Raw genomic sequence first — 21953 nt, 5'->3', positions numbered from 1 at the left:
CTTTTCCTGTTAAACCCCACACCTTTTAAAAAGTGTTTTGTGAGGTGCACAATAAAAACTGTGCCAAATTGCGCCAATTTGGCACATTTTCTTAAAATCTATAAACTAGACAGTAGTAAATCTGCCCCATTGTTTTAGGTTGGATATGAACATTTGTCTGTTTTCAAACCAATAATAAAGTTTTGATATTCTGTGTTTTGCGCTGTTTCGTTTCCAAGACATACACAAATACATTCTAGATTAGGAACCTTGTCAAGTTGTAGACATAAGGAATGAACTGGAATAATGTATCTGCCATTTTTATTCTTGGCAGTAATATTATTGTATTTTTATGTTATTAGTAGTAGTTACAGACATGTTTTTAAGCTGATTCAGTTGTTGGGAAAAACAATGTATAAATACAAGACTTATTTATTATGGAATTTATACTAAGAATTTTTATTGTTACAAAAGAGTTAATTTATACAACTAGATTTGCTTTTATGAATGCTCCTATTTAAAGGAATTGAACATTGAAATTCCACGAACGTAAATTCAGAAGGATGAAAAATTATTCATTCTGAGAAAATACTTCCCAGGCTCATATTGGCTTTCAGCGTAAACACGTTTCAGCACCCTATAATCTTTGCAACATGATAATCAAAACAGATAAACGTTTTCATAGAAACTCTAAAATGACCCGTTTAGATGCCAATTGGAGACACAAAAGGAGAAAAAAAAGCAGTTTAGTGCGAGAAAACGGAAAATGAAATAAAATGAAAAATCATAGCGGAAAAAACTCAACAAGGTGGCCCCTGGATGGCCACAGGTGGACTTAAAGGAGTAGGGGCCCCAAAGTAAAACTGGCCCCCTTTTTGCGTGATGATTGCTTACACATCCCTTTCACAGGATGATAATGATCATATTAAAGGGTTTATATGGGACTTTTTAAAACTTGCAGCAAGGCAGGGGATGGCAGAACATAATATACTAGCAGATACTCACCCCGTGAAGTAACCCCCACCTTCAGCGCTGAGGTCCTGGAGCTCCTGCAATGGTCAAGTGCCGTTCATCGGTCACATGCCGCTGCAGCCAAATGCCGGCGTCAGCGATCACGTGGCTGATGCAGGAGCTTCTGGGACCGGAGCGGAGGAAAACGGGACCTCAGTGCTGGAGCAGTGGGCACTTTAGAGGGTTAGTATCTGCTAGTTTATTATGTTCTGCCATGCCTGCCCTGCTGCCAATAATAAAAAGTCCTGGAAAACCCCTTTAAGCTTAATAAAAGTTTTCAACTTTATTCTGGAAGCTACAAAGAGATTATATCCAAAGCGTTGAAGTAAGTATTCCCTCAGTAATCATGAAAGAAAGCAAAAACGCAGACTGAGTGGTTGAACAAATGGGCAGAGCGAAAGGACCGGCAACTACGCGGGGCCCTTTCCCACCCAGCACAGATGATGATCAGTAATGTGTCCATTACTTTCAGCTCTCCTGACAGTGTTTATTAGTTAGTCCATCTTCATCAGGTGTTAGATTATGTCAACATGCCTCTATGATGACAAGAATCCACACAAAGTGGCCCTAAGACCTGCCAGTCCATCCCTGGCTATGTTACGTAGCACACAGTGTGCTCATCTCTTTTTCCACCTATATCTTGCAGCTACGTTTGTGGTAGTGAAGGAGCGCAAATTGTGCGATAATTGATACGTAACCACCCATTCAGAAGCTAAACAACCTGGACTACAGACCGATACATTGTAGCAAACTACCAGAGAGAATTGTGCTGCTGCTGGTGTATTTCACTCATAGAGCATTGCCTAGACTGGATACAATTGTCTCCATGTCTCTGCTGAGAGCAGGACTTAGGCCTCATTCACACGACAGGGTCCGAGTGTCGGCCGTTTTGGGCCGTTTTTCCCGGCCGGTTTGCATCCGTTTTGCATCCGTTCCGATTCCGGTCCGGGTTGCCGTTTTTAACGGCCGATTTTGACACGTTTTGCATCCGTTTTTTCCCTGTCCGTTTTAAAATCGGATGAATTTCATTTAAATTTGTTGCCACAGCCCTCTGTAGAGAATGCCACACAGCCCCCTGTTGGTAATGCCACCCAGCCCCTGCAGGTAATGCTACCCAGCCCCCTGCAGGTAATTCCACCCAGCCCCCTGCATGTAATGCCACCCAGCCCCCTGAAGATAATGCCACCCAGCCCCCTGCATGTAATGCTACCCAGCCCCCTGCAGGTAATGCCACCCAGCCCCCTGCAGGTAATGCCACCCAGCCCCCTGCAGGTAATGCCACCCAGCCCCCTGTAGGTAATGCCACCCAGCCCCCTGCAGGTAATGCCACCCAGCCCCCTGTAGGTAATGCAACCCTGCCCCTTGTAGGTAATGCCACCCAGCTCCCTGTAGGTAATGCCACCAAGTCCCCTGTAGGTAATGGCATCAAGTTCCCTCTAGGTAATGCCACCAAGTCCCCTGTAGGTAATGCCACCAAGTCCCACTGTAGGTAATGCCACACAGCCCCCTGTTGGTAATTCCACACAGCCCCCTGCAGGCAATGCCACCCTGCCCCCTGTAGGTAATGTCACCCAGCTCCCTGTATGTAATGCCACACAGCCCCCTGCAGGTAATGCCACCCAGCCCCCTGTAGGTAATGCCACGCAGCCCCCTTTAGGTAATACCACCCAGCCCCCTGTAGGTAATGCCACCAAGTCCCCTGTAGGTAATGCCACCCTGCCCCTTGTAGGTAATGCCACCCAGCTCCCTGGATGTAATGCCACCAAGTCCCCTGTAGGTGATGCCACCAAGTCCCCTGTAGGTAATGCCACACAGCCCCCTGTAGGTTGCACCCATTCCCCCCCCCCCTTCCAGGAGAAGTCACTGACTTCAATGTCCATATATGGACAGTTTAGTCACTGACTTCTCCTGGAGAGGAATCCCCGGCCACGGGGTCGGGGATTCCGCTTCAGAAGTGAGTGACGTCGCTGTGTCCATATATGGACAGTGTAGTCACTCACTTCTCATGGAGAGGAATCCCCGGCCACGGGGTCGGGGATTCCGCTTCTGAAGTGAGTGACGTCACTGTGTCCATATATGGACAGTGTGGTCACTCACTTCTCCTGTAGCGGAATCCCCGGCCACGGGGTCGGAGATTCCGCTTCAGAAGTGAGTGACGTCGCTGTATCCATATATGGACAGTGTAGTCACTCACTTCTCCTGTAGCGGAAACAGCCGAAAATAGGGCATGTCCCATTTTTTGACGGTCGTGTGAAAAGCCCCATTAGGGGTCTATTGTTCCTAATGCAGCCGGGTGACGGACGATTTATGAACGGCCGTCACTCGGCCGGGAAACCCTGTCGTGTGAATAAGGGCTAACTAGCTATGTTCAGGTTTGCAGCCTGTAACTGTAGACAGAAATGTCATTTATTGACAGCAAAAATGTATCTTGAAAATGGTGAGGAATTAAAACACAAAGCGGGATATCTATCAACCTCTGGTGTAGAAAAGTCACAAAAGGGCCCAAAAATTGCACAAGGGGCTTTGCAAAAGGGGGCGGCGTGGCTTTGTAAAAAGGAGGGGGGCCACAGCAAAACAACTAATTTATTATAATTTATGCCAGAAAACTGGCGGAAATTATAGTGAATTTCACTCTGTGGAGCGTAGCAAAGTAGAGGCTGGGCCTTGTACCTTCCCCCGTCATTGGGCTACCCCCCAACAATTGAATATAAAAAAATTAATAAAAAAAATTAATAAATTAATGCTCATCTCACCGGTCCTTTTTTCTCTATCAGGTCCCCTCAGAATGACGCGGTTCATACAACGTACTGAGGCCGGGCAGCGTCAGGACATTGTTTATGCGACGCAGCACTGATCACATTGAAGTACATCATCACATCAATAGCCGGAGGGGAGAAGAGGAGCGGTGAGTATGTGTTGTTTTTTTTATTTTATGGCCGATATGGGGGGGGGGGATAGATGGCGCACAGCTGGCCGAAAGATGCAACACATTTATTAACAGGCATTTGCCTCTTAATAAATCTTTCGTATCTTACTCCAACTTTCTTTCTATTAAGATTGCCTTTTTAGACGCCAGTCTTAATAATTTCACACAAAGTAGAAAGTTGTAGCACTTTATTTATATATTGATTAGGGATAAAAAGTAAAGTTAGCCCCACATTTATCTTTTTAACAATGAAGTATTTTTCCTTTTTGGTTATTCAGTTACTAATAATACTTAAGTACAAGCGCATGTAATCTGTCAATATACTGTGCCTGAATTAGAATAAGCTGCAATTAGTCTATTATCTTTGTTATAAAAAGACGGCGTACTTTGCTTCTATTGCTTAATTGTTCATTGTATTTATCAACTTTTATTATTCAAAGTGCTATTGCTGTTATAACCTTATTTAGCAAATCTGTGATATCGACTAAATCTACAATAAAATTTTTTATGAAAATATGTACAGTATCTGAAGCACTTTACATGTGTCATATCTTATAAATAACAGCACGTGTGTCCAACTGAGGTTTCTTCCACAATGAACTATTGCACATTGTAAGCCACGTTCGAGTTCTTTTCTCTTGTTCTGTACTATGAGTATTTGTTTGGAAGCCAAACCCTTCACTTCTGTTATACATGGAGGCTGCTCTCTTATTGACCGGACTGATTTTGGGTTGCATTACAGAGGGTATTTGTATTTGGCTAATGCTTTCAGCAGGAATTGTTCTGATTCTTGTATCACATGTATAGTGTTCCAGTAGATTTAACAAGGGAGTTCATGAAGTTTATTGCGAAATTCATTGTGATGTGAGTTTTAGAAAAACATCCATACAGCAGACTGATGCTTGCCATAAACATAAGATTTTAACTGAACAATATATGGACAACAGATTAATTATCAGACTGACAACACTACAAGCATGTACAATTAGAGGCATAGCTATAGGGAGGGCAGAGGTAGCTGTCGCATCGGGCCCTGGTATGTGACGGGGCCCAAACTCGCTTCTGTTCTGTCATATAAGACAACACCAGTATTGTCAATGGCACAAGGTAGGTGGGGGCCCTGTTATAGATTTTGGATTTGGGCCAGGAGCTTCAAGTTGTGTCTGAGTGTCTCTATGTATGAGCATGACAGTCAACAATCACCAGATTCAGCAGAGAAAAAGTATAAAATGACCCTTTTTGTCAGCTGTTCAGCATCCGACTATACCAAAAATTTTATAAATTTTGGCAGATTGTCAGATATCAGGCTTTTGCCGTAAAGACTGTCACTGATAAATGGATGGCCACCTTAAAGGGGTTGTCCAGGTTGGGGGTTGTTTCTCATATTGATGACTATCCACAGGATAGGTCATCAGTGTATGAGCTGTGGTCGGAAGCTATGCCAGGGTCGATGTAGAAAGAAGACGGCTCCAGCCATTGTATAACAGCCGTGCTGCAGTAACCCAGCCTGGCAGCTATACAGTGGTCGGAGCCGTTTGCTCCTTTTCTTTGGAGGAACTAGCATTACATGAATATCGATTTAATTTCAATGGGCAGCATGTAATGCATTATTTCTCCTGCGGTGGTGCTGTAGGTTGAATTTGCTGCATTTCCCCCCCCCCCCCCCAGATTACAACTCATTGCTGGGGATTCCAGTAGTAAGACTGCTTGTTTTTGGGAAACTCTTCTAGCACAAATCGATTTATAAAAAGTTCACAACTCCTTTTTCATTTTGGCTGCCTTATGGATTTGACATGAAGTTCACATGATGTGAAGTCAAGATCATAACTCAGGAGCCACAGGGAGCTGAGGAGAATTTTTCTAGTAAGGATGTTACAAACTACAGATTTCTTTGTAAGGTTCACATTATTTTTTGTGTAAAACAGCATAAAAAAATGCATGTAAAAAAATGCAATTTTTTATGCCAGTTTTGCTGTTTGTCTTTTTAAATTCATTAATTTGGAATTTATTAAACATTTTACACCAGCTGTCTGGCATTGAAAAGTCGCAATTTGCATAAAAACCTGCTTTTTGCGCAAAAATTTGACTTTTTCATTTTTACGCTGTCTTTGGCACTTTTAAAAAGGAGTGGGAGGGGCGAGGCTGTGCACGGGCTGACAAATTTACTATAATGTATGCCGGAAACTCATAGTTGGCGTAGATTTGACTTTCTGGGATGCTCCTAATTTATTATGAGCCGCAGCCTGCTGTCGGAGCCTGAAAGCCTGAAAGTGGAGTGGTGAGGTGAGGCTTTTTTTTACATTTTATGTGGATTGGGCATGGCCACAGTCATGGTCGCACTCCCTGCAACTGCAATTGGTATGCCACAATTGTGGCACATGGCCAGATGAAATATGCAGCCCATTTAATAAGAGGTGTTTGCCTTTTAATAAATGTGTCGCATCTTACTCCAGCGAACTGTTTATTTAGACCGGCATATAAAGTGTTAATAAGACACCCCGCATAGTACTTTTCTCATTAACTGGCAAGGTACTTTTTAATATCCAGTCAGGAGGAGTTATCATCACACACAAGAGGCCTCATACTTTAGGTAGTTTTAATTAAACGCTTATCTTATTGTACTAGTCAGAAAATCCCATTCTCAGAACAAAGTTTACCTTTTCTTAAGGTCATGATCACATCATTAGATTTTAATGGAGCCAACTAGCACTTGGCCTTGATCCAGCATCTGAAGCAATCTAATTGTATTCTTTCTATGTGTATAATTGGTGCATCTCCATGATAAAGCAGGAGAAAGACCAGCCATGTACGTTACAATGTATCAAAAATATGAGAGAATTTCGATAAATATTGGGGCACATTTATAAAAACTGCCACGTTCCAGCAATTCTATGACATTGGGGATGTCACTCTTGCACAATAAAATCTGCAGTTGCCAGCAACTAGGTAGCCAGATGTAGGGGTCTCGAGCCTCATGTGGCTCCCGGACCACTGGCTAAGGTTCACAGACCTTCAAAATCCTCTATAATGATTTGTCTTAGTTATCTCATTTATACAATAAATATCTGTTTTGTGATAAGTTAGAAACAAGTGCACATGTACTGGACAGGTTTTCAAAAACGTATTATTAGGTATGATTTGTCATGTAAAATTGAACCACTTTATGTAGCGCACGCGTTTTTATCATTGGGGGTTGTGGCTGCCAACAGTATAAATTGTACTGAAAAAAATAACTGGTCCACAAAATCTACATTAGACACGAACAAGTGTTTCAAACAAAGAAATAGTTTCTTTGAATTCCATTGAAAGTATGATTGACACTACTGATTACAGAGGCTTTTATGCGAGGAGGGATGGAAAAGGTTCAGTAAAAACTGTCTGCAGAATTAATGATTTGGGTGGGGACTTTATCAATTGGAGAAATGGGATCCAAAAACTTGAGGATTTCGGGATGGTGAAGATCAGCTGCACACGGTGTAGTTCAAAGACCAGAGAAGAAAAGTACAAGTACACGTTGTAACAACTGTCTTATCAGGCGCTAGCAGTACTATGCAGGAATATGGTCCATACTGTACATGAACAAGTCCATAATAAGTAAATCCACTGCAAAATATTGCTTGTCCTACAATGCCCTATCACCAGCACAAATGAATTTTAATTTATTTTTTTCACTTTCAATTTGGCCTGGTATATCTGTCTCATCACGTGGAGCTACACTCGTGTTCTTCTGCATAAGAACAAATAAAACTGATAAAGGTTAATATTGGTTTAAAATTATTATATAAGTTACAGGAGGAAAAAAAAAAAGAACACAGGCATTATCTTTGAATTGTTTTTACCTTTTTTGTACTCGATGAGAAAAGGGTCATTATGTGTACATTTATTTTTTCACTAACAACATTGTAATGCAGTTAAAAAAAACACACATCAGTGTCCAGAGAGTGATGTTTAGATGATTTCACAATTTTTTTAAATATATTACTAACATATTCCCATGGATAACATGGCTGCTGCGATGACGTCCCCATATACCCACGTGATCACTCAGGCAATCACTGGCCTCAGTGGTATATGGCACGGGGCCGTGAGGACAGTGATAGGCTGCAGCGATCACGTAGGTACACAGCCCGTTATGGCTGCAGTCATGTTAGCAAACAGCGGCGTGGAGGACCAAAACGGCTACGCGGTAATGCCGGGCATCTATCAGGTGAGTAATGGCTCTTTAATTGTTTTATTGCATTCCCGCCCTGACCAAATTTTTGATGAACTCGGAAAACCCCATAAAATGTTCACTTACTCAGAATTCACTCATAGAATACATAGAGCAAAGACTAGACAGATTCTCAGCTTCGCTAAAGGATCAGGTAAAAGATGCCCATAGAAGTTTATGGAGAGGAGAGGAGGAAGCTGCTGAAGGTAGACAAAGTAAAGAGACACACAGAGACGCTGCTGCAACTTTTAGTAAGGCCGGATTCACACGAGCGTGTGCGTTTTACGCGCGCATAAAACGCGGCATTTTGCGCGCGCAAAAGGTACATAAAAGCTTCGTGTGTCAGCAGCATATGATGCGTAGCTGCGTGATTTTCGTGCAGCCGCCATCATTATGACACTCTGTTTTTATGTTATGTTTTCATTCATAGTTTTGACTACTGTAGCGCGCATCACACGCGGCACACGGAAATGCGTCCGTGTGCCGTGCGCAGTTTTCACGTACCCATTGACTTCAATGGGTGCGTGATGCGCGAAAAACGGGCAAATATAGGACATGTCATGAGTATCACGCAGCGGACATACGCTGACATGACAGTCTGAACGGCCCCATTGACTAACATAGGTCCGTGCGACGCGCGTGAAAATCACACGCATTGCACGGACGTATTATACGTTCGTCTGAATAAGCCTTTAGTGTTATATTTAATCTAAGTGCTGGATTCTCAGCTACACAGCTCAGAATTGCTGTATAATCTCCTTCATGCTGTTGCTTCTATTGTTATTCCAGTTACTTATATAGTGCCAACATATTACGCAGCGCTGTACAGAGGTCCTCTCTTTTACTGTCCCCTTTGGAGCTCACAATCTAAATACCCTATTGGTATGTTTTTGGGGTGTGGGAGGAAACCCACGCAAACACAGGTAGAACATACAAACTCCACGCAGATGTTGGCCTTGGCTGGATTTGAACCCAGGACCCCAGCAAGGCAACAGTGCTAACCACTGAGCCACCGTGCTTCTATATGTGATAGAATGTGCTGTGTTTGACAAACATCATAGAAGCTCTATCTCCTCCCCCTCTGGAGTTGAGCTTAGGAAAAACTGACAATTCGAAATAGAGCCGAAAAAAGGGGAAAATTGTTGAAAATGCAGGATACAAGTAAAAAATGGTCAGATATAGTGTTATTCCTTGTGTACACACATGACTGCTTATCCTAAAAAGTCACCTGAAAGGTATGCATTAAGATTTATATTGCAATAACAATCTATATCTCAATATCTATAGCGTCTTTTGAGGAAATGCAGAAAAATGTACAATAATTATCAATTCTTTTTTTTATCGTATATAGACTATATATACAGCAAAGTTAGGCCTCATGCACACGACCGTAAAAACTCCCGTTATTACGGGTCCTAATTACGACCCGTAATAACGGGCTCATAGACTTCTATTGGCCTCGGGTACCTTCCCGTTTTCTTACGGGAAGGTGCCCGTGCCGTTGAAAAAGATAGAACATGTCCTATTTCAGGCCGTAGTAACGGCACGGACAGCCCATAGAAGTCTATGGAGCTCCCGTAATGACGGGTGGCTACATGTGTGCACCCGTCATTACGGCAGCGTTGCTAGGCGATGTCAGTAAATAGCCACTGTCCAGGGTGCTGAAAGAGTTAACTGATCGGCAGTAACTCTTTGAGCACCCTGGACAGTGACTACCGATCAGAATATAGAGCAACCTGTAAAAAAAAAAAAAAGACGTTCATACTTACCGAGAACTTCCTGCTTCCTCCAGTCCGGTATCCCGGCCGTTGCCTTGGTGACGCGTCCCTCTCGACATCTGGCCCGACACCCCTGGATGACGTTTCAGCCCATGTGACCGCTGCAGCCAATCACAGGCCAATCACATGCTGCAGCGGTCACATCGACTGCCGCGTCATCCAGGGATGTCGGGCTGGATGTCAAGAGAGGGACGCGTCACCAAGACAACGGCCGGGTAAGTATGAATTTCTTTTACTTTTACCTCGGAAAGGGCTGCCCCTTCTCTCTATCCTGCACTGATAGAGAGAAGGGGCTGCCAATTAGTGCAGTGCAATTTTGCATCGAAAACGTGCCCGTCAATACGGGTGGAATACTGGTGACACCGGAACCGTATTTACGGGCACGGGTCCGTAAATACTGGTGCAAAACGGGTCGAATACGTGTGACCCCGGACCCGTATTTACGCCAGTATTTACGGGTGGGAAAAAATACGGTCGTGTGCATGAGGCCTTATTCTAACATATTCCAATGTTTTCATTTCCTGTACAAATAGCTTCAGAATCATGGATACAATATGTACAACCTCAGCCCTGGTATTTTTGTATTCTAAAGTATCATGGGAGCTTTGTTAATAAACCAGTATAGACATATAGATACTACTGCACTGATTCTATATACCAGTGGTCCCCAACCAGGAGCTCAGGAGTCTCATGTGACTCGTGACTCCCCGCTGTGTGGCTCACCATAGGAGCGTTGAGTCATGACTGATATGACCTTATAAATTGAAATTTCATGATTTTAAACATGAGAACACAATCTAAAACTTTACCAGTGTAAGATGCCAGCAAGAAATATACAAAAAGCTCATATTAAATAGATGAGTGAATATTTTTTTGACCGCTATTTGGGTTTTCTAAATGTCCTTCAACATCTCCCACTATTGTGTAGTTCCTAGTATTCATTAGAAGCTGGACAAACAATGAATAAACATGAATCAAACATTTCTTTCTGTTTATAAGACAAGTAAATAATAAAATAGCTGTAAGTGAGTCTCTATCTTGGAATATGTAAATCAGAGCCAGCCATTTTATTGTCTAAGACGTCCACTAAGGAGTGATTTTCTCAGTGGACTAAGGCATAAATTTCATTTAAAACTAAAAACTATAAAACATACCTAACACTTCGTTCATATCTGCGTCGTGGCTCCGTTCATGGATTCTGTCGGAGCTTTCCGTCAGAGGAACCCATGAACGGAATACAAACAGAAACAAACAGAAACCATAGGTTTCTGTGTGAATCAGCATTGGTTTTAATGGTGACGGATTTGGTGCAGGTTTCCGCATGTCCCTGTTGTGTAAGGGTTCCGTTGTTTTGAAGGGATGAATAGCGCAGTCGACTATGGTATTGATTCCGCCAAAATGACGGAATCCTTGCACAACGGTGACAAACGGAAACCATTTGCACCGGATCCGTCACCATTGAAATCAATGGTGATGCAAATGAAAACCTATGGTTTCCATTTGTCTCAGTTTGGAATCCGTTCATGGGTTCCCCTGATGGAGAGCTCCAACGGAAACCATGAACGGAGGCCTGACGCAGATGTGAACGAAGCCTTAGAGAAATACGTTTTATCAACTCCTGCGCCATATTCAAATTACTCTCGAAGTGTCCACTGGACGTTGATTTAGCAGGTAATTATCCTGAAATCTTGATGGCAACCACTCTCTTCTAGGCTTGATTGACATCTGACGCCTCCTGTATCATCCGCTGTTCCCTGCAAAGAAATGTTAATCAAACCTAGATGGGAGGGTTTGCCGCCGAGATCGCAGGATACTTGCCTGCTGAAGAAACGCCCAGAGGACATTTCGAGAGAAATTTACATTCGGTGTAGGTGTTCTTAAAATTTATTTTTCCAATGTATGCTTTATTACTGCTGCCATACATGTCTCTCCAGCCCCTATATATAGGTTATAGCGGTTTGCGGTTGTCAAAAATGATAACAGGTTTCCTTTAATGCCAGAGTTTCATGTAAAGCCTTGTTTTTAAGTATGGTAAATCTAGTCATGCAGAGGATGACACAAAATATAGTATATATGACGGCAATGTTGTATGTCCCATATAGGTAGACCATGCCACTGCTATGGGGATTAGCCCTGCTTAGGGAAGTTAAAGGCAGGGACTGGAGTGCTGTTGTAGTTAGTGGGCTTCAGCTACAGGTTCTTATATAATGCCGCCAGTGTCCGATGCCTGAAAGACCAGCAAGACAATCTTGGTTAGAGGGCATGAGAATAAGCACAGTGTTTGTAGGTTGTACAGTTGTACAGTGTTAGTTTACCTATTATCTCAATGCATTACTTTATACCTTTAGATATCATATACCAACATAAAAAAAAAAGTAAGCAAACATTTTTTTTAAATCTAAATTACTAGTCTTATTAGGCTTTGTTCATACCACATTTGGTATGCATACACCAAAAAAATATCTATTGTAAAAAAAAGAATTGTATACCAGCGTGGTACAGCATATATTTTTAAGGATACCTTAAAATTGAAAAGCGTAGTTCAAATTCTCTTTTGTAATACGCCGGTTCATTATAGGCTATGGATGTATTCGCCGTATGCACTGGCTGCATATACACGAAACGTGCACTGCGAACACAGTGTGAGCATAGCTTTAGAATGCTTGCTGAGGAAATTAAAGGAACAAGCAGTGAAAAAAGAATTGGTGAGGAAAGAAACGGTGGATTGTAATTATATCTAAAGCTTGGGAGGGTTAAACGTGGAAGAAATAAAGAGTGAATAAGAAATAATCTGGGTGTAATGCTGGAGGAGGCTAAGGAAAAGGCAAATCTATTAAAGGTCTTCTTCTCTACTGTATTTACACAGGAAAATCCAATGACAAATGACATGATTAGAGATAAAGTAAATTCTCCATTAAACGCCACCTGCTTAACTCCGCAAGAAGTACCTAAGAACACTAAAATAGACAAATCACCGGGTCCGGATGCCAAAATTGTAAAAAAGAAAACAAAATGGGGATACATAGGAGGCACACTTAAAAATATTCCCCCAAAAAATATATCATTTTATTGAGCAAAAACACAACCACATAGTTAAAAATATTTTTAAAACACACAACTCGGACACATCCTGATACAATGGTCCACCGCTGCACACAATAGGTCTAGGTTTCACTAAAAGTTATTGGAGTACAAAAAGGTAGAGCCATGCCCCAGAATCACCACAATAATGCAACAACAGTTCATAAAAGTCAACGGGTATAAAGTGACATCAGTGCTAGCAAGTCGCTATACTAAATGTTGGATAAATACGTACAAATATACAAAAACAATACGGCAAGCAATCCTATAAAAAAAAGTAGCATAAGTAAAAGTTTGTGTGTGTATAGAGTATACAAAAAATACAAAAAAGAAATGTAAGACCGATAAATAAAGAGGCAAGGTGGCACATGGACCGTGGGCGCGGTATTGCATACAGTACACCCCCACGTTCTGCAGGAATTAAGTACAGGGATACAGATCATTATTTGTAATATTTAAGGATTCAATAATGACCGGGTCTATTCCACAGGACTGGCACAAAGCAAATGTGGTGCAAATATTCGAAAAGGGGTCTAAAAGTAAACCCGGAAACTATAGAACTGTAAGTTTGATCTCCATTGTAGGTAAAATATTTGAAGGTAATCTAAGGGATCCTATCCTGGAGTATTTTAATAAAAATAAAACGTATAACTCCATATCAGCATGGGTTTATGAGGGATCGGTTCTGTCAAACGAATTTGATCAGCTTCTATGAGGAATTAAATTCTAGACTGGACCTGTGTAAGGCAGTGGATGTGGTGTATCTGGAGTTTTCCAAGGCGTTTGATACTTGTAATGGCAGGAAGGAGGTGAAGGGAAAGTGAGCCCTAATCTACCCACCGCCCTGTCCCTGCCTACTTGCAACGACCCACCCTAGGCGACGGGGTACAACTGGGCGGCGGTCCCTACGCTGTCTAAGTGCACGGGAGAACAAACAGGGAACACGCAAGGGAAGGGGCAGTAGCCCACGGAACGCCGCGAGGAAACGGAGCGGTGAACGAATAGTCAGGACCAGGATGAAGTGGAGTATACAAACGGGAGCACGGAGCAGGAAGCAAGCCAGGGGAAAAGCGAAGCAGGTAAAGCGGAACTGCAGCAAGGCAGAAGCACGGCAGAAGCAGGCTGGAGCAAGCAGCAGTGGGGCCACGAATCCAGAAGAATTACAAGCACTGAGGAAGAGAACACGGCAGGTAATAAAGGACAGGGGGCGGAGCTAACTCCGACTGACCAGGCCGCGATAGGCTCTCCCACTCCTGAGCCTGCCACCCTGGTTGGTGGGAGACGGTGTCAGTCTAACAGGTCTGGCCTCAGGTGTGGATTGATTAATCCCAGGAGTATACCTAGACGTAGTACCTGGCAGATCCCTAACAGTACTCCCCCTTTTATGAGGGGCCACCGGACCCTTACTAAGAGGACCCGGTTTAGTAGGGAAGAGAAGGTGGAACCTCCTGATCAATACCCCAGCGTGAACATCACGGGCAGGTACCCAAGTCCTCTCCTCCGGCCCGTATCCTCTCCAATGGACCAGGTACTGGAGGGAGCCCTGGACCATCCTACTGTCCATAATCTTGGCCACCTCGAATTCCACCCCCTCAGGGGTGAGAACGGGAACAGGAGGTTTCCTCGAGGGGGACTAGGACGGGGAGCAGCGTTTGAGGAGGGAGGCATGGAAGACGTCATGTATGCGAAAGGATGGGGGCAGCTCCAGACGGAAGGATACAGGGTTGAGGACTTCAATGATCTTATAAGGTCCAATAAATCGGGGAGCAAACTTCCTGGACGGGACCTTAAGGCGCAAGTTCCTGGACGACAACCAGACCAAATCCCAGACGACAAACCGGGGGTTAGCAGAACGTCTACTATCAGCCTGAATCTTTTGTGGGCTCTGGGACGCCTCTAGGTTCTTCTGAACCTGGGCCCAGACTGTGCACAGTTCCCGATGAACATCCTCTACCTCAGGATTATTGGAACAACCAGGGGAAACGGAGGAGAACCTTGGGTTAAACCCGAAATTACAGAAAAACGGGGAGACCCCTGACGAGTTACTGACCCGGTTATTCAGGGAAAATTCAGCAAGGGGAAGGAATGAGACCCAATCGAATTGACAGTCAGAGATGAAACACCTTAAATATTGTTCCAGGGATTGGTTAGTCCTTTCCGTTTGGCCATTAGTTTCGGGATGGAAGGCGGAGGAGAAGGACAGATCAATCTCCAACTTTTTACAAAAAGCTCTCCAAAATAAGGAAACAAATTGTACCCCTCTGTCAGAAACGATATTGACTGGGGCCCCATGGAGACGCAGGATGTGTTTCACAAACAAAGAAGCTAACGTCTTGGCGTTAGGTAGCTTCTTAAGGGGCACAAAGTGGCACATCTTGCTGAAGCGGTCTACTACCACCCACACCACCGACTTGCCCTGAGATGGGGGCAAATCGGTGATAAAATCCATGGAGCAATGGGTCCAAGGTCTCTGGGGAATGGGCAAGGAACATAGTAGGCCCGCAGGTCGGGACCTAGGGGTTTTGGACCTAGCGCAAACCTCACAAGCGGCGACGTAAGCCCTAACGTCTTTAGGCAACCCAGGCCACCAATAGTTTCTGGTAATGAGGTGTTTGGTGCCCAAGATGCCAGGATGACCAGATAGAGCGGAGTCATGGTTTTCCCTGAGTACCCTTAGCCGGTATTGCAGGGGAACAAACAGTTTGTCCCCAGGGACGTTCCCGGGAGCTGAACCCTGATCAGCCGCAATATCAGAAGCTAAGTCAGAATCCGTGGCAGAAACGATTATACCAGGGGGTAAAATACAAGCAGGATCCTTCTCGGAAGGAGGATTGGCCATGAAACTACGTGACAGAGCATCAGCCTTAATATTCTTGGACCCAGCCCTATAGGTAACCAAGAAATTAAATCTGGTAAAGAATAGTGCCCACCGAGCTTGTCTAGGATTAAGCCTCCGGGCCGATTCTAGGAAAACCAGATTCTTGTGATCCGTAAGGACCGTTACCTGGTGTCTGGCCCCCTCCAGGAAGTGCCGCCACTCTTCAAATGCCCATTTAATGGCTAGAAGTTCGCGGTTGCCAATATCATAGTTACTCTCCGTGGGCGAAAACTTCCTAGAGAAGTAAGCACAGGGGCGGAGATGGGTGAGGGAGCTGGTACCCTGGGACAAGACGGCCCCCACTCCCACCTCGGATGCGTCAACCTCCACAGTAAATGGCTCCTCTTGGTTGGGCTGAATCAGCACGGGGGCCGAGATAAAGCACTTCTTGAGGGTCTCAAAGGCCTGGACGGCCTCAGGGGGCCAATGGAGGACATCAGCACCCTTGCGAGTAAGGTCCGTAAGAGGCTTAGCGACGACCGAGAAGTTGGCAATAAATCTCCTGTAATAGTTGGCGAACCCTAAAAAACACTGTAACGCCTTAAGGGAGGCAGGTTGGACCCATTCCGCCACAGCCTGAACCTTGGCAGGGTCCATGCGGAATTCATGAGGAGTGAGGATTTGCCCTAAAAATGGTATCTCCTGTACCCCAAAGACACATTTTTCAGTCTTAGCAAACAGATTATTCTCCCGAAGGACCTGGAGCACCTTCCTGACATGCTCCACGTGGGAGGACCAGTCCTTGGAAAACACCAGTATGTCATCAAGGTACACAACAAGAAAATTACCCAGGTAATCTCTCAGGATTTCATTAATAAAATTCTGGAAGACAGCAGGGGCATTACACAACCCAAAGGGCATGACCAGGTATTCGAAATGACCCTCGGGTGTGTTGAATGCCGTTTTCCACTCATCCCCCTCTTTGATGCAGATAAGGTTATATGCCCCCCGTAGATCGAACTTAGAAAACCATTGGGCTCCCTGAACCTGATTAAAAAGATCCGGAATCAAAGGAAGTGGGTACTGGTTCCTTACGGTGACCTTATTCAGGTTACGATAATCAATGCACGGCCTAAGACCACCATCCTTCTTCCCCACGAAGAAGAAGCCAGCACCTACAGGAGAAGTCGAGGGGTGAATGAAACCCTTGGCCAGGCATTCTTGGATATACACCCTCATAGCTTCACGTTCAGGACATGAAAGGTTAAATATCCTACCCTTAGGAAGCTTGGCACCAGGCACCAAATCGATGGCGCAATCGTAATCTCTATGGGGGGGCAACACCTCGGAGGCCTCCTTAGAAAACACATCGGCGAAGTCCTGAACAAACTCAGGAAGCGTGTTTACCTCCTCCCGGGGAGAAATAGAGTTAACAGAAAGACATGACATACGACATTCATTACCCCATTTGGTAAGCTCCCCAGTATTCCAATCAAACGTGGGATTATGCAACTGCAACCAGGGAAGACCTAATACCAGATCAGACGATAATCCCTGCATCACCAGTACAGAGCACTGCTCCAAATGCATGGAGCCAACCAGGAGTTCAAAAACAGGAGTATGCTGAGTAAAATAACCATTAGCAAGGGGAGTTGAGTCGATACCTACTACAGGGATAGGATAAGGTAAATCAATAAAAGGCATCTTTAGAAACATAGCAAATTCCACAGACATGATATTAGCAGATGAGCCAGAATCCACGAAAGCACTGCCCGTGGCAGACCGGCCAGCAAACGAGACCTGAAAGGGAAGCAAAATCTTATTGCGTTTCACATTAACGGGAAATACCTGTGCGCCCAAGTGACCTCCCCGATGATCACTTAGGCGCGGAAGTTTTCCGGCTTTTTATTCTTGCGCCTGGGACAGGTGTTCAGTAGATGCTTGTCGTCCCCACAGTAGAAGCAGAGACCATTCATTCTGCGAAACTCCCTACGTTGTCGAGGGGACATGGAGGCCCCGAGTTGCATAGGTACCTCCGAGTCCTCCGTGGAGGGGCGAGGGGCCGGGACCTCGGGGGGGATCGCAGAAAAGTCAGAGGGGAGCACATTGAAACGTTCAAGCTGACGTTCCCTGAGACGTCGGTCAAGCCGTACTGCTAGGGCCATAACCTGGTCAAGGGAGTCAGAAGAGGGGTAGCTAACCAGCAGATCCTTCAGGGCGTCAGATAATCCTAACCTAAACTGGCACCTTAGGGCCGGATCGTTCCACCGAGAAGCTACGCACCACTTTCTAAAATCAGAACAGTATTCCTCAACCGGTCTCCTATCCTGACGTAAGGTCACCAGCTGACTCTCGGCTAAAGCAGTCCTGTCAGTCTCGTCGTAAATGAGTCCGAGGGCAGAGAAAAAACGATCAACAGAGGAAAGTTCAGGGGCGTCAGGAGCCAAGGAGAAGGCCCACTCTTGGGGCCCTTCCTGGAGTCGGGATATGATGATACCCACCCGCTGGTTCTCGGAACCTGAGGAGTGGGGTTTTAGGCGGAAATACAGTCTGCAACTCTCCCGGAAGGAGAGAAACGTCTTACGGTCCCCTCAGAACCGGTCAGGTAACTTGAGTTCGGGTTCTAGAGGTGAGGTGAGGGGTACTACTAAGGCAGCGTCACCCTGGTTGACCCTCTGGGCCAGGGCTTGGACCTGTAGGGAGAGGCCCTGCATCTGCTGGGTCAGGGTCTCAAGGGGGTCCATGATAGCGTCAGCGTAGGAGAATGGTAGACTAGGTATGGGCTTGTAATTATGTAATGGCAGGAAGGAGGTGAAGGGAAAGTGAGCCCTAATCTACCCACCGCCCTGTCCCTGCCTACTTGCAACGACCCGCCCTAGGCGACGGGGTACAACTGGGCGGCGGTCCCTACGCTGTCTAAGTGCACGGGAGAACAAACAGGGAACACGCAAGGGAAGGGGCAGTAGCCCACGGAACGCCGCGAGGAAACGGAGCGGTGAACGAATAGTCAGGACCAGGATGAAGTGGAGTATACAAACGGGAGCACGGAGCAGGAAGCAAGCCAGGGGCAAAGTGAAGCAGGTAAAGCGGAACTGCAGCAAGGCAGAAGCACGGCAGAAGCAGGCTGGAGCAAGCAGCAGTGGGGCCAAGAATCCAGAAGAATTACAAGCACTGAGGAAGAGAACACGGCAGGTAATAAAGGACAGGGGGCGGAGCTAACTCCGACTGACCAGGCCGCGATAGGCTCTCCCACTCCTGAGCCTGCCACCCTGGTTGGTGGGAGACGGTGTCAGTCTAACAGGTCTGGCCTCAGGTGTGGATTGATTAATCCCAGTAGTATACCTAGACGTAGTACCTGGCAGATCCCTAACAATACTGTACCACATAGAAGAAGAATGCTGGGACTGAGAAAAAATATGTGTAATTGGGTCAACAACTGGCTCAGTGCTAGAAAACAGAGGGTAGGTATTAATGGGACATCCTCAGATTTGGTCACGTTACCAGTTAGGTTCCCCAGGGGACAGTATTGGGCCTTCTTCTTACAGAGAATAATTTCAGTATTTGCAGATAATACTAAGCTCTGTAAACACAGAGGAGGATAATATAATATTACAGAGGCATCTGCGGAAAAGGGAATGAGTTGATTGTAGTACCAAGAAAGGTTATCAAACGTGTGGCTGTTCAGTTTAGTAAAAAGATGACTTAGGAGGGATCTAATTACAATGTACAAATATATAAATGGAGAGTACAGAGATCTTTCTAATAATATTTTTAGAACTAAAACAGTAAGGGTATGTGCACACACACTAATTACGTCCGTAATTTACGGACGTATTTCGGCCGCAAGTTCCGGACCGAACTCAGTTCAGGGAGCCGGGCTCCTAGCATCATAGTTATGTACGACGCTAGGAATCCCTGCCTCGCTGCCGGACAACTGTCCCGTACTGTAATCATGTTTTCAGTACAGGGCAGTAGTTCCACGGAGAGGCAGGGACTCCTAGCATCGTACATAAGTATGAGTCATGCTCTATGTCTGGAGGAAAACAGGTATCACCATCATCATTGACTGGGGATTCTTTACTGTAAGAGCAGTGAGGCTATGGGACTCTGTTGTGATGGTTGATTTTTTGAACAAGTTCAAGAAGGGCCTGAATGCCTTTCCTGAAAAATATATCACTAGTTATATGTACTAGATTACTGGAGGTGGGTCAATAATCCAGGATTTTATTCTGCCATAATTTAAGGCGAGAATGAATTTTTAACCTTAATATGGGGCAATTGGCATCTGTTTCATAGGGGGTTTTGCCTTCCTCTGGATCAACACAGTAGGATTATAGGTTGGACTTTATGGACCTGTGTTTTTTTCTAATCCTTATCAACTATGTAACTACTGTATGTATAATAGGGGACTTTCAAAAGTAAAAAAAAAAAACAATTACAATATAAAACAGAAGTCCAAATACAGGGACTGTAATATGGCAACTCATTAAAATATTTAAAAAAAACAAAAAGACAAATTTATCTTTTCATATGTTTTGTTACGTCGTTTTGGCAGCTACAATATGTTATTTTGCTTTGCCCTTGTCTAAATTGACCATGGCTTATTACTTCTGACATATCAGGCAGCAAATCAAACCACAGATGCATAATGAAATTGCGATTTCCGCAGTAACAGCTTTAGACTATTCACAATGTGACTCTGAGTAAGACAGCGTCTTTGATGGTAGGTCAACAATAATGTTATTCTGTAATTCTGTAAAAATGAATGAAATATAATAAACCCAAGGTTACATTAGAAATAGCTTAACCAAATGATTTATTAGTTCACAAAAAAGAGTATTTAACCACAGGGAACCAGTGCTCTGCTTTCAGTCTTAGTAACCCTTATGTTATTCATTGCTGTTTTAACAACTGTAGACATTAAATACTGGGCTAATGCCAAAATAAGTCAGACACGAGTTTGGTCAATTTAATAAAAGTAGTGTGCTATTCAGAGCCAGATACTCTCAACGAATTTACCCTTACAGATAAGAGCAGACATACTGGAATTTTTCTTAGGGAGAATCAGAAAGGGAAGGAGACTGCAAAACGTGCTCCTAGGGATTATGCAAATATTTATTCTCCAAAAATTGGAAGACAGCTTCCAAAATGGCATTTACATGGTCATTATGTAGGTCACTGTCGAACAACATAACAAGTCTCTAGAGTGTTTGCTATCCAGAGTTTTCCATTTGTGGACAGATCTGTTTCTTGCTATTAAGCCTCATGAGCACAGAGCAGGGTAAACTGGAGAGCGATGAGAAATGGTGTGAGTGCAAGTTCACTACTTCACCAGGACACTGATTCTCATAAAAAGTTAGGAACTCTTTAGACAGCGTAAAACTCCAATTGCAGTGAAACATTGACTGCCAAGGTAGCCATGTAAATCCAGTGTTCTCCCGAATTACCATCCAGAATATAGCCATAGATCTACTAACAGTCTTAACACTTTGTGGTGTCAATAGTAGGTTGCCAAAATGCAGTCAGTGATGCTAAAAGACAAGGCTCTCCTGCACCTACACTGCCCAGCTAAGGCAACGTACAGCATCCCCAAACTTCAGCTCTCTCAGCACCCATTCGTTTAACTCTTTAGGGCATCATGTCAATACCCATGTTTAAGGTGTTCCTGTCTCAAGGCAATTTATAGAACAGCTAGGAAAAGAACATTAAATTTGTGCAAATGTAATGACATTTTTACATGTTTCGTCAATCAATGATCAATTTAAAAAAATAATCAACATTTAAGGCGTCCCTGATGGTTTGTTTTTTTTAGTAAAAACTTGTATTCCCTTTCAAATATCAAATGCAGAGCACCTTTTCTTAGAACTATGCATTGTGCCAGTTTTCTGTTATCCCTCCTGGAACTGTATGAACAAATTGACAACTGGACGTTACCGTTTGTCAATAGGATGTGCCCCTATTCAGTCTCACTGACTGGACAGTGTCAGAGTGTATAAGGACATTCCCCACTGAAAGGGGAGTGGTAACAAACAGAGGAACGGCACAATGTAGAGTATTTTTTTATTATTTTATTTATTTATTCTTCTATTATTTTTTTAATGGGAAATACACATTTTTACTAAAACAGTCATGTCAGGAAAGCTCTTTACT

General features: G+C 44.2%; 1 protein-coding gene across 1 annotated transcript in view; it reads right to left on the bottom strand.

The window, feature by feature from the left end:
- Positions 1-21953, bottom strand: part of LOC142735767 (uncharacterized) — a 62741-nt gene that overhangs the window by 4944 nt on the left and 35844 nt on the right. The window lies entirely within an intron of this gene.

Source organism: Rhinoderma darwinii, chromosome 1 (assembly GCF_050947455.1).
Source record: "Rhinoderma darwinii isolate aRhiDar2 chromosome 1, aRhiDar2.hap1, whole genome shotgun sequence".
Lineage (NCBI taxonomy): Eukaryota > Metazoa > Chordata > Amphibia > Anura > Rhinodermatidae > Rhinoderma > Rhinoderma darwinii.
The sequence above is the reverse complement of the archived record's forward strand: the minus strand, read 5'-3'. Positions and strand labels throughout refer to the sequence as shown.